Raw genomic sequence first — 17,231 nt, 5'->3', positions numbered from 1 at the left:
CTGGTACATGTTGAATCAGAGTAGAGAGAATGAACCTTCTTATCTTGTTCCTGACCCGGAGGGAAAGCTATTCTTTTACCATAAAATATGATGGTGGGTGTGGGCATTTCGTAGGTGCCTTGTGATCAGGTTGAGGCTATTTTCTTTTCTTTTCCTGATTTGTTGAGTGCTTTTATCATAAAAGGGTATTAGATTTTGTCAAATGCTTTTCATCTACTTACTGAAATGATCATGTGGTTTTTGTCCTTTGTTCTATTACTATGTGTGTTGCATAGTTTGATTTTCATATGCTCAACCAACTTTCCATTCCTGGAATAAATCCTCTCTGAAAAAAAAAAAGATTTATTTATCTATTTGAAAGGCAGAGTTACAGAGAGGCAGAGGCAGAAAGAGAGAGATCTTCCATCCACTGGGTCACTACCCAAATGGCTGTAACGGCCAGAGCTGCGCCAGTCCAAAGCCAGGAGCCAGGAGCTTCTTCCAGGTCTCCCACACAGGTGCAGGGACCCAAAGATTTGGGCCATCCTCTTCTGCTTTCCCAGGCCAATAGCAGAAAGCTGGATCAGAAGTGGAGCAGCCGAGACTTGAACTGGTGCCCATATGGGATGCTGGCACTTCAGGCAGTGACTTTACGCACTGCGTCTCAGTGCCAGCCTTGGAATAAATCCTCTTGGTCCTGATGTATAATCCTTTCTGTATGTTGCATAGGGTGAGTACCAAATATAATATTGCAATTTTTAATCTGCAGTAATTATAGTTACAGCCTCTCATTGCTAGTTGTATATTTTTTCTTTTGTAAATTAGGCTTGCCAAAGGTGTATCATCTTAAAGATTTATTTATTTGTTTATTTGAAAATCAGAGTTAACAGGGAGAGAGGGAGATACAGAGAAAGAAATCTTCCATCTGCTGGTTCACTCCACAGATGGCTACAACGGCTGGGGCTAGGCCAGGCCAAAGCCAGGAACTTCAACCAGGTCTCCCAGGTGGGTAGCAGGGGCCCAAATACTTGGGCTGTCATCCGCTGCTTTTCCTAGGCTGTTAGCAAGAAGCTAGATTGGCAGTGGAGCAGCCAGGACAGGAACTGGCACCCATATGGGATGTAGGTGGAACAGGTGGTGGATTTACCTGCTGTGCCACAGTGCTGGGCCCAATGGTATGTCATCTTTATTGGCATTTTCCCAAAAAAACTTTAGTTGTGGTTTTTGTTAATACATTCTCCTTTTAGATAGAGAAATCGTTAATTTCTGATTTCATCTACACCTTCTTTCCTCACATGCTGCCTTTTCTGGGCATTTTAGTTCTAAGAACCAAGTCATCTCTTCTACTTGCGAATCTATTAAAATTAGCTCTCTGTGCTTTTTTTTTTCTTATTATTTTGTTGTCAGTTACATTGAACCATCAGAAAACTAATACTGGCTTCCTAATCAAAATATTCACTACTGTCTGCTCTCTTGACTGTGGCATGTATTGGTCGTTTTCTTCCCACTGTTTACTTTCTGTTATTAAATATTCGCTTAGCAATCCTGTTAGGAACACATATATGTCCATCAAAGCTTTTTGGTTTTGTTTATTTTTTTATTTTAACTTTTGGCAGAAAGACAAAACTATCTTCACTTCTGTATCCTTAGAAAGGCATAAATTACATTAGGATGCATTTAACAAATGGTTCTGAATTCTTAGGATGTTGTTAATGCTGCTATAGGTGAGGTTTTTGATACATTGTTAGACTATCATTCCTGTGCTTCCATCAGTAATTGTTGCTTTTTGTCTGTTACCAGTCTAGGGCATAGGCCCTGTTTTCAGAAGTATTAAGGATAATTGCTGCAATCCTAAATTTCAAAGTATGCAAAGAGTATATCTTCCTTTCTGTCTTTGTTTTTTCTTGCTACTTCCACAGCCTTTTTAGTCATTTGTGTTAGGCCTTATGATTGTCTGAAGCCCTTCTTTATAATATTTTGCACATCTCAGTGAAGAAAAGTAGGGTATGAAGAGTAAGTTCGTGAAGGGGGTGGGGTGTGACAGATAATAGCCCTAGCATGCAGGGCCTTATGGTTTTAGTAAAAAGTTTAGAATTTTGCAAGCACGATGAGTTGTGAGCAGGAGAGTATCATGATCTGGTTTATGTTTCAGGACTAAAAACTGACTACTGGGGAGCAGGCAGGGGGCTGGAAGCGAAGGACCCAATTATAAGGCTTTTTTTTGGGGGGGGGAAGTTTAGGCATTGGGTGATAGTAGATAAAATAGATGGGATTTGGGGAGAGTAACAGCAGATGTAGAAAGAAATGGTTAGTTTGGTGGTGTTTGTGAGTGTAATTGAATGAACTCACAGCTGAGCTGTATCTGAGGAAGAGGAATAAATCAGTAATGACTTACTAAGTTTCTAGAGGGAAGAGCTGGGTGGATAGTCATGCCGTTTATTCAAACAGTGAATCTTGAAGGATTAGCATGTTAGGCCCCAAGATGAAGTGTTTTTTGTTGTCGTTGTTTTACAATTCTTAAATTTGAAATGCCTATGAGACACCACTAGATAGGAATCTGAAGCTCAGAAAAGAGATGTAGAGTTTGGGGGTAGAAATGTGAAACTCATAAACATGCAGATGGCATTTAAAACCATGGAGCTGCAGGAGATGGTTGAGGGTGTGAGTGCAGGTAGAAGAGAAGAGGTGGGTGATGAGACAGGAAGAACACCACGAGTGTAGTGTCCTCAAGCTCAAGAGAAGAAAATGTTTCAGTGAACTGAAATATAATGGGGAAATGTATATGCAGTGGGATGTGTAGATAGAAGCCTAATATATTGCAAATGAATAGTAAAAAGACAACCCTGTAGAGAAATGCAAAAATGATGTGACTAGGCAATCACTGAAGGGCAAGTCCTAATAGCCAATAAACCTATGAAAAGGTGCTTACCCTTGCCATTAATCATGGAAATGCAAACTTAAAAGAGCAATAACATCTAAGACTGTCAAAGATTGGAAGGGAGGTCATTTACATATCTTTGCGGAAGTGTGAATTATTAGAGCCGTTTTTGAAATCAGTCTGGTGATATATATTAAAATGAAAAATAACTAATCTGTGATGCAACAATCGCTCCTAGCAATCTATCTCATACAAATAGCGCCAGTGCATAAAAAATAAAAGTATTCTCATTGCAGCCTTTTTTAAGGGCAGAAACACTGAAAACAAGGTAAATGCCTTCCCCCTGGGGAAAGGTTAAAGATGATCTAATCATTGGATTATTATGCAGCAGTTATAAACATTAATTATATCTATGCCAACTGACTTCAAGTATGAAATTTATTTCCATGTGTAGGGTATCCATGTGAGAGCAAGAGGAAGATATTAGACCCCCCTTCCCACAAAAACAGAACCTACCTTTGCTAAATATAAAATACCGGTTTATATGATTTTGTGTATGGACATGGAGAAAAAATCCTTAGTTATAAATAATGATTACCTGGGGACAAGTCTGAGGAAAGATAGGGAGATACGCCTCCACTCACTCAATCAATAAGCACAGATCTCTTGAAAAAAAAAAGGATCTCCACAACAAAAAATGATGTCCATCTGACATATACAATTTATGTAAGATATATGTGCATATATTCATATATATAAAAGATGTGAAAAGATAGTCACAGAATACTAATTCCAAAGTATAATTAATTTTTAAAAATAAAATGTTAAATTGGAATATGCTTGTCAACATTTTTTTTCACCTTTCAGTTCTGGTTCAGATGAAGAATCTTGATCAGATAAGTTAAACTTACTGAAAGAATAAAGATAATTTTGAGGCCATCCTTGTGCTGTAGTAGGTTAAGCCTCCACCTGTGTCGCTGGCACCCCATATGAGTACCAGTTCTAGTCCCGGCTACTCCACTTCCTATCCAGCTCCCTGCTCATGGCCTGAGAAAGCAGTGGAAGATGGCCCAAGTGCTTGGACAGGGAGACTCAAGAAGAAATTCCTGGTTTCAGATTGGCCCAACTCCGGTCATTGCAGCCAAGCAATGAGAGTGAACCAGCAGTTGGGAGAACTCTTTTTCTGTCTCTCCCTCTTTGTCTGTAACTTGGCCTCTCAAATAAATATATATTCATTTAAAAAAGAAAAAGATGATTTTGAAATAAGTTTAAAGGGTTATTTTATGCTTCCATTAACTTCTGTTTCCATATTTCATTGCTATCTAAGCTTTCAGTGTTGAACATTTTGCTCTAGGTGTAAAATAAGTAATGCAAAACAAAGAATAAAAGAACAGGATAATAGTCAAATCCACAGGCAGCTAGCAGTGTGGTTCAGCTATAAACCTAACTGGTTGTCTCAAGTGTGGACAACTTAACTCATACCTGCTGTTGCTACACATATTTGTTCAGTAGGCATGATGCGGTCCTTGTGCTGTTGGATGTACAGATTTTTAGCTGGAAATGGATGTAGACATTATGACTGTCACTAATACTGCAAACCTCCCGGGCACCTTGGAGAGCTGTGGCTTTGCTGGCCACATTTATAGAGTGCTGGGTCTAGCCTGGCTGTAGCTCTAAGTGCCACCTTAGCCTGGCTGTAGCTCTGAGTGTCACCTTCACATACGGCTTGCTGTGGCTGCTTTCTTTCCTCATCTTGCTCCTTTGAAGCTTGGTTTAGCCTGTGCTCCCTGCTCAGACCCGCCGTGTGCTGCCAGCTTTGCCTCTCCTCCCTCCTGGGTGAGGTCCCACAACTGTTCTGTTCACTTGCTGCCAATGAAAGTCTTCAAATCAGTTCTAGTCTCATACACACACACACACACAAGCCAAGTTCATCATTAATATGGTTAATTCTGTGTAATCATTAAAAAGTTCAGACTTTAGTTAAAGCCAAAATTATCCCTTCCAAAGAAGTTATACCTCCTGCATCCTGATCCTGCAGTAGGAAAGGAGAGGTCAGCTGACGCTTCTGGCCTTACCTAGAGTACTGACCCCTCTTCCCACTTTCTTGCTAACCACATTCTCCAGCCCTCCAAAGTTGGAGTAGGGTGGAGGTAGCAGAAAATTTTTACTGGATTAATAATTACTGTGACTTGATGCTGATGCTGTCTGACCTTGGCAGCTGCCTACAACTGAGTATTCCATTCATAAACTCTTTTTAAAAATTCATTCATTTGTTTAAAAGGCAGTGACAGAGAGCAAGAAATTCCATCAGCTGATTTCACTCCCCAAATGCCTACAAAAGCCATGGATGAGCCAAGTCAAAGCCAGGAGCCAGAAACTCCAGCTGGGTCTCCAAAGTAAGTGACAGGAACCCAACTAGTTGAGCCATCATCTGCTACCTCCCAGGCACATTAGCAGGAAGTGGCATCAGAATTGTGGAGTAGTGGGAACCGGAAGAAGGTGCTCTGGTACAGGCTGTGAGTGCCCCAGACAGCAGCTTCACCCAGTGTGCCACAGTGCCTGCCCTGCTCATAAAAACTTGTTGTCGTTTCTTCAGAGCTACCCCATATTGATCATTGCTGCAAAACTTAGTGACTTAAAACAATGCAGTTTCACAGTTTCTGTGGTTTCTAAAATCTAGGCATGGCTTACCTGGGTCCTTTGGCTCTGAGTCAGTTACAAGGATACAGTCATCCAGAGCTTGCCGACAGGGTGGAACCATCTTCAGGGTCACAGAGGTAGTTACTGACAGGCCTCAGTTCTTCATGGGTTCTTGGCCAGATCCTGCCATGTGGGCTTCATTGAACAGCCCCTTGGCAGTAGCCGAGGTCCTCAGAGACACAGGCAGGAGGGCAAGAGTCAGCAGGACAGAAGTCAGTCTTTTGTAACCTAATCTTTTAAGTGATATCAAGCACTTTGGTTATGTTCCATTCATTATAAATAAGTAACTAGTTCCAGCCCATGCTCACAGGGGGAATTTTACACAAAGCACGAATGCCAGGAATGGGGATCACTGGAGATTTTTTAGAAATATCCTACCACACACACCCCCACCAACATTCCTGGGATTATCTCATCTTCACTTCTGATACACAGGCAGAGGCATCCAGGATTTTTTTTTAAGATTTATTTTCATTTATTTGAAAGGTACAGTTACAGAGAGATAGAGAGCACTTCCATCTACTGGTTCACTCCCCAAATGTCCTCAATGGCCAGGGCTGGGCCAGGCCAAAGCCAAGAGCCTGAAACTCCATCCAGGTCTCCCATGTGGGTGGCAGGGACCCAAGCACTTTGGTCATCTTCCACTGCTTTCCCAAGTGTATTAGCAGGAAGCTGGCTTGGAAGTGGAGCAGCTAGAGGCCCGGCATTGTGATGTAGCAGGTAAAGCCCTCACCTGTGATGCCCATATCCTATATGGGCACTGGTTTGAGACCCAGCTGCTCCACTTCAGATCCATCTCCCTACTAGTGCCCTGGGAAAGCAGTGGACAATGGCTGAAGTGTGCACTGGCATGGGAGAACTGGAAGAAGCTCCTGGCTCCTGGCTTGGGCCTGGCCCAGCCCTGGCCATTGTGGCCATATGGGGAATCAATCAGTGGATAGACGATCCCTGTCTCTCCAACTGCATGTCAAATAAATAAATAAATAACTCTTAAAAAAAAAAAAAAAAAAAGCAGTGGAGCAACTGGGACTTGAACTCGCAGTCATATGGGATGCCAGTATGGCAGGCAGTGGCTTAAGGTGTACCACAGTGCCAGCCTCTGCATCTCTTTTGAGTGGTTACTCATAACTCTGCACACTCCAGAGTATCTTTTCAGGCTTTACCTATTATGGTCGCCTCCTCACTAGGGAGGCTTTCTCTAGGGAGCCCCCTCTGACAGTATTTAAGTCAGCCCCACAGTACCTCTGGCTAATCTGCCATGGAAGATTTGCATTTTTTTACCACAAGAAACTGGAAGTTCAAGTCAGTCTTAGTGCATTTACCATCACCCAATTCGCTGTGCTGTGGGAGCAACCAGCCAGAAAGTACTGTGCTCTCTCAAGACTGCTTATGTGGGACCAGCGTTGTGGCATAACAGGTAACACCACTGCCTGCAGTACCAGCATCCCATCTGGGCCCCTGTTTGTGTCCCTGCTGCCCCACTCCGATCCAGTTCCCTGCTAATGTGCCTGGAAAAGCAGTGGAAGATGGTCCTAGTTCTTGGGCCTCTGCACCCATGTGGGAAACCTGGAGGTTTCTGGCTCTAGGCTTCGGATCGGCCCAGCTCTAGCCATTGTGGCCATTTGGGGAGTGAACCAGCAGATAGAAGATATTCTCTCTCTCTCTCTCTCTCTCCCTCCCTCCCTCCCTCCCTCCCTCCATCCATCTATCTCCCCCTCTCTCCCTCCCTCCCTACCTCCCTGCCTCTGTGTGTATGTGTGTGTGTGTGTGTGTGTCATTGTGCCTTTCACATAAATAAAAATAAACTTTAAAAAAAAAAAAAAAGTACTGAGTTATCAAACATTAGAGGCCTCCTGTGACTCCCAGGCTCTAGAAGGCGTCTCCAAGTGGTCTTAGGGAAGAGGTTGAGGTCCTTGGGGAAGGAGGGCAGAGACCCCAGCCATGCTACAGCTTTCTCCAGAGATCCTCTAATAGATGCCAACTCCTTTCTCCCTCTCTCCAAGCTTTCTGCCTTTTTATTTTGCTTTTTGTGTTGGGTTTAAGCTTTTGTTTTTGCTATGCTAGGGCTGCAGACTTGGAGCCTTCAGGCCACCTCCTTTGCGGGTCTGCTGTGCTGAGTGCTCGCCTCTTTGGGGAATGTATTATCTACTGCTTGAACTTCAGCCGGAGCTGACTCTTGCCTAGCTCCTTATTGACATCCTGTTTGATCTGTTTGCCTTCTTCCTACTCTGTTTGAAAGCATCTGCCCTGGGGAGTTTCCCCGAAGTCATTGTAGCAAGAAAAGTGATTATTAAATGATTTTTAAACCAAACAGTAGAACCTATTGGAGAAAAATGAAAGAAGGGTTAATTTAAGAGTAGGAAAGAGCAGCAGCAGCTAAGATGCCTGTATCACATCAGACTAACTGGGTTCAATGCCTGGTTCCAGCTCCTTCCTGCTAAAGCGTACCCTGGGAGGCAGCGTGTTGGTTCAACTATGGTTCCTGCAACCCACCTGGAGATCTGGATTGCATTCCCAACCCCCAGCTTCAGTCTGGCCCAGCCCTGACCATTGCAAGCATCTGGGAAGAGCTTTCTCTTTGTCCCTCTGCCTCTCAAATAAGATAGATAGATAGATAGATAGATAGATAGATAGATAGATAGATAGATAGATAGATAGATAGATAAATAAATAAATAAATAGGACAAGGGGTTAGCCTAGCAGTTAACAACAGCTAGCTGCTTGTCACATCCAAGTTCCTGAGTTCAGCACCCAATTCCAGCTCCAGACTTAATGTAGACGCTGGCTGGCAGCAGTAATGATTCAGGTAATTGAGTTCCTGGCTCCCAGCTGCAGCCTGAACCCAGCCCTGCCTTTGTGGGCATTTGGGGAGGGAAGCAGTGGATGGGAGCCCTGGTGCTCACTGGCTCGCTCTCCCCTCTCTCCGCACTCTTCACTCTTCTCTCCTGTCTCTCTTGCCTGCCTTTCTCCCACTCCTTTTCCCCTTCTCCCCCCTTCTTTGCCTCTCAAATAAATGATTTTTTAAAGAGAAAGGGAAGAAGAAAAAGGAAAGTACTGTGTGTTAGATTACCTTGGGTTAGATTAGAATAAATAGATAAATATCATCTTGGAATTGTACAAATATTGTTTTAATAGTGTTTTTGAAATATTTGAAAGGCTTGCAGAATTAAAAATGAGGTATTTGAATTGTAAATTCAACTCATATCATTGCTGGTCCCATGTCATTGCTAGTTTGGTGGATATCCTTCCTAATGAATACACACACAGCTCTATGGAGTTACTTTTTTTTATTCTGTAGTTTGCCTTCTTTCACTTCCTTTATATGTACTAGTTTTCTGAGTCAGTACTGTAGATCTTGGCTGTGTGATATGCAGTAGTATACACCATAACTGAGCCATTCTTACACTGATGGCCCTTTTAGTTGCGGCTGCTTTTGGCAGGAAAGCTCCAGTGAACATCTTGGATTGTTTATATACGTATGTTTTTATTTCTCTAGGATAAATTGTTTCCTAGAAGTGAATTGTTAGGGCATGTGCATGTAGATTTTGAATTTTATGGTATATACAGACATGTCAACTTCTTAAATGCTTGTAGCAATTTATCCTAACAGTAATCATTTTTGTGGATGACTATTTCCCTCCACATACTACTAGGCAGATTTCTAGCTTACAAAAATAATTGAGGGGCCAGTGTTGTGGTGGAGCAGGTTAAACCACCGCTTGCAGTGCTAGCATCCCACGGGGGAGCCAGTTCAAGTCCCGACTGCTCCACTTCTGATCCAGCTCCCTGCTAATGTACTTGGGATAGCAGCCAGCAGACGATGGCCCAAGTACCATCCATATAGGAGACCTAGATAGAGTTCTGGGGTCCTGGCTTCAGCCTGGCCCAGCCCTGGTCATCATAGCCATTTGGAGAGTAAACCAGCAGATAGAAGATCTCTCTCTCCTCTCTGTCTCTCTCTCTCCTCTCTGTGTCTCTCTCTCTCTCTCTCTCTCTCTCTCTCTCTTTCTTTCTCTGTAACTCTGCCTTTCAAATAAATATATAAATCTTAAGAAAGAAAAGAATTCATTAAAACCACAGAAGTAATTCTAGGAAAGACAGGGGAGAGTTTTTGGTAATCTCAGAAGCAAGATATAAACCTGTAAGCCACACAGGAAAAAGATTAATAGCTTTTACTATATAAATAATAATTTCTGGGGCCAGCACTGTGGTGTAGAAGGTGAAGCTTCCACCTACAGTGTTGGCATCCCATAGGGGTGCTGGTTCAAGTCCTGGCTGTTCCACTTTGATCCTGCTAATGTACCTGAGAAAGCAGCAGAGGATGGCCCAAGTGCTTGGGCCCCTGCTCCTATGTGGGAGACCAGGAGGAGGATCCTGGCTCCTGACTTTGGCCTGGCCCAGTTCTGGCTGTTGTGGCCATTTGGATAGTAAACCAGCTGATGGAGAGTGCCTGCCTCTCCTTCCCTCCCTCTCTCCCTCCCTCCCTCCCCCTCTGCTTTTCAAATGAATAAATCTTAAAAAACCTTAATTTCTGCTAGAAAATTCTGCAAATGAAGTCAAGTCAGTGAATGGGAGGGGATGTTTGGAATATGAAATAGAAAAAGGGCCGAGCTGTGTATACACGTGCACAGTCAGCGTCCGTGATTTCCACATCTTCAAGACCAGAAATATTCAGAGCGAGCCTTTAGCCAAGCTGTGATGCCTGCATCTCATATCAGAGTAGCAAGTACCCAGCTCTGCTCCTGAATTGAGCTTTCTGCTCATGCAAATCACAGGATACAGCAGTGATGAGTAATTGGGTTCCTGCCACCCATGTGTGGGGGAGACCTGGATTGAGTTCCTGGCTCCACTCTGGCCCAGCCCCTGCCTTTCTGGGCTTTTGGGAAATAAACCAACAGATGGGAGCTAGCTCACTCGCTCTCTCTTCCCAAATTAAAAAAAAAAAAATCAGAAAATGCATCCATACTGAAAGTATACAGGGACCAGCTTTGTGGTAAAGCCACCACCTGCCGTGCCAGCATCCCATATGGGCGCCAGTTCTGGTCCCGGCTGCTCCACTTCCGATCTCTGATATGGCCTGGAAAAGCACTAGAAGATGGCCCAAGTCCTTGGGTCCCTGCACCCACATGGGAGACCCAAAAGAAGCTCCTGGCTCCTGGCTTCGGATTGTCACAGCTCCAGCTGTTGTGGTTATCTGGGGAGTGAACCAGGAGATGGAAGACCTTTCTCTCTCTCTCTGCCTCTGCCTATCTGTACCTATGATTTTCAAATAAAATAATAAATCTAGAAAAAAGAAAATATGCAGACTATTTCTGTCATTATTTCCTAAACAATGCAGTATCACAACTGTGTATATGTATTAGGTATTACAAGTAATCTAGACATGATTTAAAATCTAAGAGAGGGTGTGATAGAGGATTGCATAGCTTATATATTAATATGCCATTTTGTATAAGAAACTTCAGCATCTACAGATTGTGATACCCACAGAAAATCCAAAACCAGTCTTCTGTGCATACCAAGAGATGTATAAATAAAGTGATATAATAAAATGAGCTTTTGGGGCCGGCGCCGTGGCTCACTTGGTTGGTCCTCTGCCTGTGGCGCTGGCATCCCATATGGGTGCCAGGTTCTATTCCAGTTGGTCCTCTTCCAGTCCAGCTCTCTGCTGTGGCCCAGGAGGGCAGGGTAGGATGGCCCAAGTGCTTGGGCCCCTGCACCCGCATGGGAGACCAGGAGGAAGCACCTGGCTCCTGACTTCAGATTAGCGCAGCGCTGGCCCTAGCGGCCATTTGGGGAGTGAACCAATGGAAGGAAGACCTTTCTCTTTGTCTCTCTCTCTTAGTGTCTAACTCTATCTGTCAAAAAAATAAAATAAAATGAGCTTTTACAGATCAGTAGCAGATGAGCATGACACAATAGAAAAATAGTATTGGATATGAAAAAGCAGTTTACAGAAAGTATAATATAAATAATTTATTACTTGAAAAGATGTACAACATGTACAGTTAAGAAAGTGCAAGGGGCTAGTGCAGTGACTCACTTGGTTAATCCTCCACCTGTGGCGCCAGCATCCCCTATGGGCTCCGGGTTCTAGTCCCAGCTAGGGCACCGGATTCTGTCCCAGTTGTCCCTCTTCCAGGCCACCTCTCTGCTGTGGCCCGGGAGTGCAGTGGAGGATGGCCCAAGTGCTTGGGCCCTGCACCCACATGGGAGACCAGGAGGAATTACCTGGCTTCCAGCTTCGGATCAGCGCAGCGCCGGCCGTAGCGGCCATTTGGGGAGTAAACCAACAGAAGGAAGACCTTTCTCTTTGTCTCTCTCTCTCTCTCTCTCACTGTCCATAACTCTGTCAAATAATTTTTTTAAAGAAGTGCAAATTAAAGGCCTATTTTTCACACAGCAAATTTAGAAAAGAAATTTATAATACTCGTCATGAGTATCTAGAGATATAGGGACTCACATATTATTGGTGGGAATATAATTGATGCAATCCCTGTGATTGGCAAGTTTGAAGTTATTTTTTAAAGTATTTTTTGAGATTTATTTGGATTAAATTTATTTATTTGAAGGGTAGAGTTCCAAACAGTGAAAGGGAGAGTCAGAGAGAGGTCTTCCATCTGCCGGTTCACTCCCCAAATGGCTGCAACGACTGGAGCTGAGCAGATCCAAAACCAGGAGTCAGGAGATTCCTCCCGGTCTCCCACGCAGGTGCAGGGGCCCAAGTGCTTAGGCCATTTTCCACTGCTTTCCCAGGCTATACCAGAGAGCTGGATCGGAAGAGGAGCAGTCAGGACTAGAACCAGCACCCATATGGGATGCTGGTGCCACAGGTGGAGGATTAACCTACTGTGCCACAGTGCCGGCCCCCAAATATGTACATATTTTTAAAAATCAGCTCCAGCTTATAATGAAGCATGAAAGTTTTCTATTTCATCTTAATTTGTTGACTAAACAATCTGTTGATTTTATAACTTAAAGAATATATCCAATTTATTATAGTACCTCATCCTTTTTAACCTGCTCATCTACCTATTTTAGCAATATATTAGTATAAAAATTTCAGACATACAGAAAAATTTAACATGAAAGTGAACACCCATGTGCATGCCACCTAGATTCTATAATTCGTATCTTACCAAATATGCTTTATCAAATTTCTGTCCACCTAGCAATCTTCAGTCATCCATCAATCCATCTTATTTTTATATTTTAAAGTCAATTTCAGAGATTAATGTATTTCATCTCTAAGCTCTTCAGTCTGAATTAAGTTAGCTAGATTTATTTACGCTTTGAAGTAAAATTTTCATACAGTGAATGCATAAATGTTAAGTGTTTTTATTTGATGAGTTCTGACAAATTTATATAGTCCAAAACCCTATCAAGATATGACATATTACCATCACCCGCAGAAAAGTCTTGGTCACCTCCTACAGCTTCCCCCAGAGGTAATCACTGTTCAGATTGTTTAACTCTGCGTTAGCTTTTCCTGTTCTGGAACTTCATTTAAGTGAAATCACACAATATGCACTCTTTTGTGTAAGGCTTCTTCTTTCTTTCTTTCTTTCTTTTTTTTTTTTTTTTTTGACAGGCAGAGTGGACAGTGAGAGGAAGGTCTTCCTTTGCCGTTGGTTTACCCTCCAATGGCTGGCGCGCCGCAGCCAGCACACCATGCTGATCTGAAGCCTGGAGCCAGGTGCTTCTCCTGGTCTTCCATGCGGGTGCAGAGCCCAAGCACTTGGGCCATCCTCCACTGCACTCCCGGGCCACAGCAGAGAGCTGGCCTGGAAGAGGGGTAACCGGGACAGAATCCGGCGTCCCAACCGGGACTAGAACCCGGTGTGCCGGCGCCGCAGGCGGAGGATTAACCTATTGAGCCACGGCACTGGCCAAGGCTTCTTTCATTTGGCATGTTTTTTAGATTCATCTATGTTATTGTAAATACTCGTTCACCATTCATTTTTATTACTGAATAGTATCCCCTTTTATGAATGTACCGCAGTTTGTGTAGGCATTTTCACGTTAATCGACACCTGGGCTAGTCCAGCTATTCTGACTATAATAAATAAAGCTATGTGCTTATCCTTAAGTAAGTCTTTGTGAGGACATATGCTGTCATTTCTTTTGGATAAGTACAGTGTAGTATGTTAAAAGACATCCATGCTAGACAGCACTTCACACCTATTAGAATGGTTGCAACGAGAAAGACTGGCAATTGTTGATTAGGATGTAGAACACCTGAGACTCGTAGTTTACTTGAGGGAGGATGAAATCAACCAAAGTCTGGCAGTTTCTTAGAAAGTTAAAAATGTACCTCCACTATTATCTTGTAATCCTCCTTGGTATTTACCCAAGAGAAAGGCAGTACATATCCACAAAAAGAAGCATACAGAAATGTTGATGGCACATTTTGGTGATGTTACCTCCTAACACAAAAGCTGGCAGTCATGCAGGCGTTCATCAGCAGGAGACTGAGGCAGTGGACTACTACTTGGCAATATACAAGAGTGAACTGCTGATACAGTCTGGATTCACCTCAAACACATGAGCACGAGAAGCCAATGACCAGCCAGTGTTCTTACTGTATGATTCTTTTTATTTTGGTTCAAGGACTTAGAAAAGTGATTATAAGGATAGGAAGAACCTAGTAGGAAGTAGAGGGAAACTTGCTGGGATGACTTAGATGTTCTGAACAGTACTTGAATGGCTGACAGTTATAGGGGTATATGCATTTATCAGATTGTCGTAAAATATACATTTAAGTGCATTTCACTATAAATAAATTTTACATCAACAAAAGTGAAAATAAACTCTAAATAAGGAAGTATATTTTATGCCTATTCAAAATTGAACCTATGTGGACAATTGCTTAGAAAACTGATGGGATTAAAAGGGATTTAGGGTAATATGCTAGATTTCTATACAACTCAATTTAAAATTCTTTTAGAATTCTAAAAGAAAGTGAGAATGGGATGGAGGGAAGGATGAAGAGGGAATGTACAAGAATGAGAATATCCCATTGAGACTTAAATAAGATCTCATGCGACAGTCATAAACCGGAATCTCTCATTGATTAACCTGAGTTCTTGTTGGAGACTGGCTCTCTGCAGATGTACCAGGAGAATGAATTAATTCCCCATATGCATTCTTCTTCCAGAAGCAGCAATGTACATTTTAATGAGGGGCCTCAGTATCTGGCCTGTCCCTACCAGATGCTACCATAAGTGAGAAGTTCTAAGTATATCAAGACATTTCACAATTATTTATTACTCCTCGGAAATAAAATGTCAATGTTTTTCAAGGTTTTATCAAATCAAAATGTCTTTCACTATGAAATTGATCAGTCAACCAGTAGGTGATGATTTTTGTATACTTTAGGGACTGATATTCCAAATACCTTTTTTAAAAAAAGATTGATTATTTATTTGAAAGGCAGAGCTACAGAGAGGCAGAAAGAGGGAGAGGGGGGTCTTCCATGTGCTGGTCCACTCCCGAAATGGCCACATCGGCTGGAGCTGTACCAAACTAAAGCCAGGAGCCTGGAGCTTCTTCCAGGTCTCCCATGTGGGTGCAGGGGCCCAAGGACTTGGGCCATCTTCTGCTGCTTTCCCAGGCCATAGCAGGGAGCTGGATCGGAAGTGGAGCAGCCGGATCTCAATATGGGATTCCAGCGCTGCCGGTGGCAGCTTTACTCACTACGCGACAGCTGTGGCCCCCCTTACAGTAAATTTCTTGACTTATTTGTAGATTTTCTCTTTGTCTAAATTCATTTTTAGAATAAGATCACAAATTTGGGTCTTCTTCATTCTAGTTCACCATACTTTGTACACTTTTTTTTTCTTCTTCATTCTAGTTCACCATACCTTGTACACTTTTTTTTTCTTCTTCATTCTAGTTCACCATACCTTGTACACTTTTTTTTATATTTCTATGACTTTATTTATAGTTTTTTTTTAACTTTTATTTAATGAATATAAATGTCCAAAGTACAGAATATTGATTACAATGGCTTCCCCCCCATAACGTCCCTCCAACCCACAACCCTCCCCTTATTCACTCCCTCTCCCCTTCCATTCACATCAAGATTCATTTTCGATTCTCTTTATATACAGAAGATCAGTTTAGCATACATTAAGTAAACGAAGTTGGTGGGTTTCCTGTGCCATCCTTTCCCAGTAACTGTCCCCCCCCCAAAAAAAAAAAGAGTCCTCATTGGCATACTCAGAGACAAGTTTGCTTGCCCTCATTTTCTTCTCTTATGCATGGAGACTGCTGTATACTGTATCTTCATAATAGTGTTTCCCGGTAATTTGTTACTGAAACTGTTCCATAGCTGTCCTCTCTCTTCCCCCTCACAGCTGGAGGTTCTCTCCCTATGCCAGTGTAGAGGTTGTCAGATCTTGAGTCAGTCAGGAAACCTTGGTCCTGCTGTCTGCCGTCTGTTGTTTGCTCTGTCCTGTTACTGAAGCCTGGAATAAATGTTCCTAGTAGTAGATTCGATATCCACTGTTCCAGCTGTAGAGCTAGACCCCACCCCATGGCAGTCCTTACACCTGCTCACCACTTCTCTTTTCCCTCCCCTGCTCTGTCTCCTTGTCTCTGTGTCTCACACACACACACACACACACACACACACACACACGGCATAACCCCACGGAGACTAGACTTAGGAACTTCATCCCTTCAAGGAATACTGATTTCTCACCTGTTAGTTATCAGGCACTGCTTCAGGCAGTAGGGTTACAGTGATAACCAACCAAGTCTCCCTACCCCCCACCAATGGAGAGCATTTTAATGTCCAGAAACAAACATATACTCAATGTCAGGAAAATGCTAAGAATAAAAATAAAGCAGGATAGGGAATAGAAAATGATAGGGAAAGAGGTGCTATTTATAAAGGCAGAGCGACAGAGAGGGAAGGAGGGAGGGAGAGATCTTCCATCTGCTGGTTCACTCCCCAAATAACTGCAGTAGCCAGGTCGGCCAGACTGAAGCTAGGAGCTGGGAAATTCAGCCAGGGGCTCAAGTACTTGAGCCATCTTTACTGCTTTCTCAGCTGTATTAACAGGGAGCCATATTAGAAGCAGAGCAGCCAGATCTGTAACCAGCACTCTGATATTGGAAGCTGGCATCACAACGGCAGCTTAACCCAGCTTGCCACAAAACCAACCCCAAGAGGTGCAATTTTAAAGTTAGGTTATAGAGGAAGTGTCTGATTAAGTGATATTTGAGTAGTATTTGAATGCAGTAAGGGTTCTGAGGGAAGACTTTGCCTCGGGGGGAACTTTGGTATCCATGCTGATCTCCCTGGCCCTTTGTACTTCCTGCCCTCCACACCACACCACCCCCAGCTACCATTTGAATGAATGAAAACACCGAGTTACTACACATACAAGCTTGAGCCATTATGTGGAGTCCTGTGCCTGTATCCTGATTAGATTACCCTGATAGTGCCACCAATTTGGGCTCCCAGCTGACAGGAAAGAGGAATGGAGGAACAGAGCTTGGCAGTGGAAGGTTTTTTGAAGCCACAGAGGAGTAGCTCTTTCTCTGGTGCCTCTGATAGCTGAGTAACAGTAACAACTATATCATTTATTAAGCTCCTGATTGCATGCCAGGGATTCTAAACTGCCCTTCAGTTGATGACCATAGCCACCTTATAAGAAGGATGTCA

At 43.0% G+C, this 17,231-nt stretch overlaps 1 protein-coding gene across 1 annotated transcript in view; it reads left to right on the top strand.

Annotated features, from left to right (window-relative positions):
* HDGFL3 (HDGF like 3) overlaps positions 1-17,231 on the top strand; it is a 53,884-nt gene that overhangs the window by 19,243 nt on the left and 17,410 nt on the right. The window lies entirely within an intron of this gene.

The sequence above is a fragment of the Oryctolagus cuniculus genome, chromosome 12 (assembly GCF_051225735.1).
Source record: "Oryctolagus cuniculus isolate XC-2025 breed Fujian yellow rabbit chromosome 12, ASM5122573v1, whole genome shotgun sequence".
NCBI classification, from domain to species: Eukaryota; Metazoa; Chordata; class Mammalia; order Lagomorpha; family Leporidae; genus Oryctolagus; species Oryctolagus cuniculus.
This window is presented reverse-complemented; position numbering and strand designations above follow the sequence as displayed.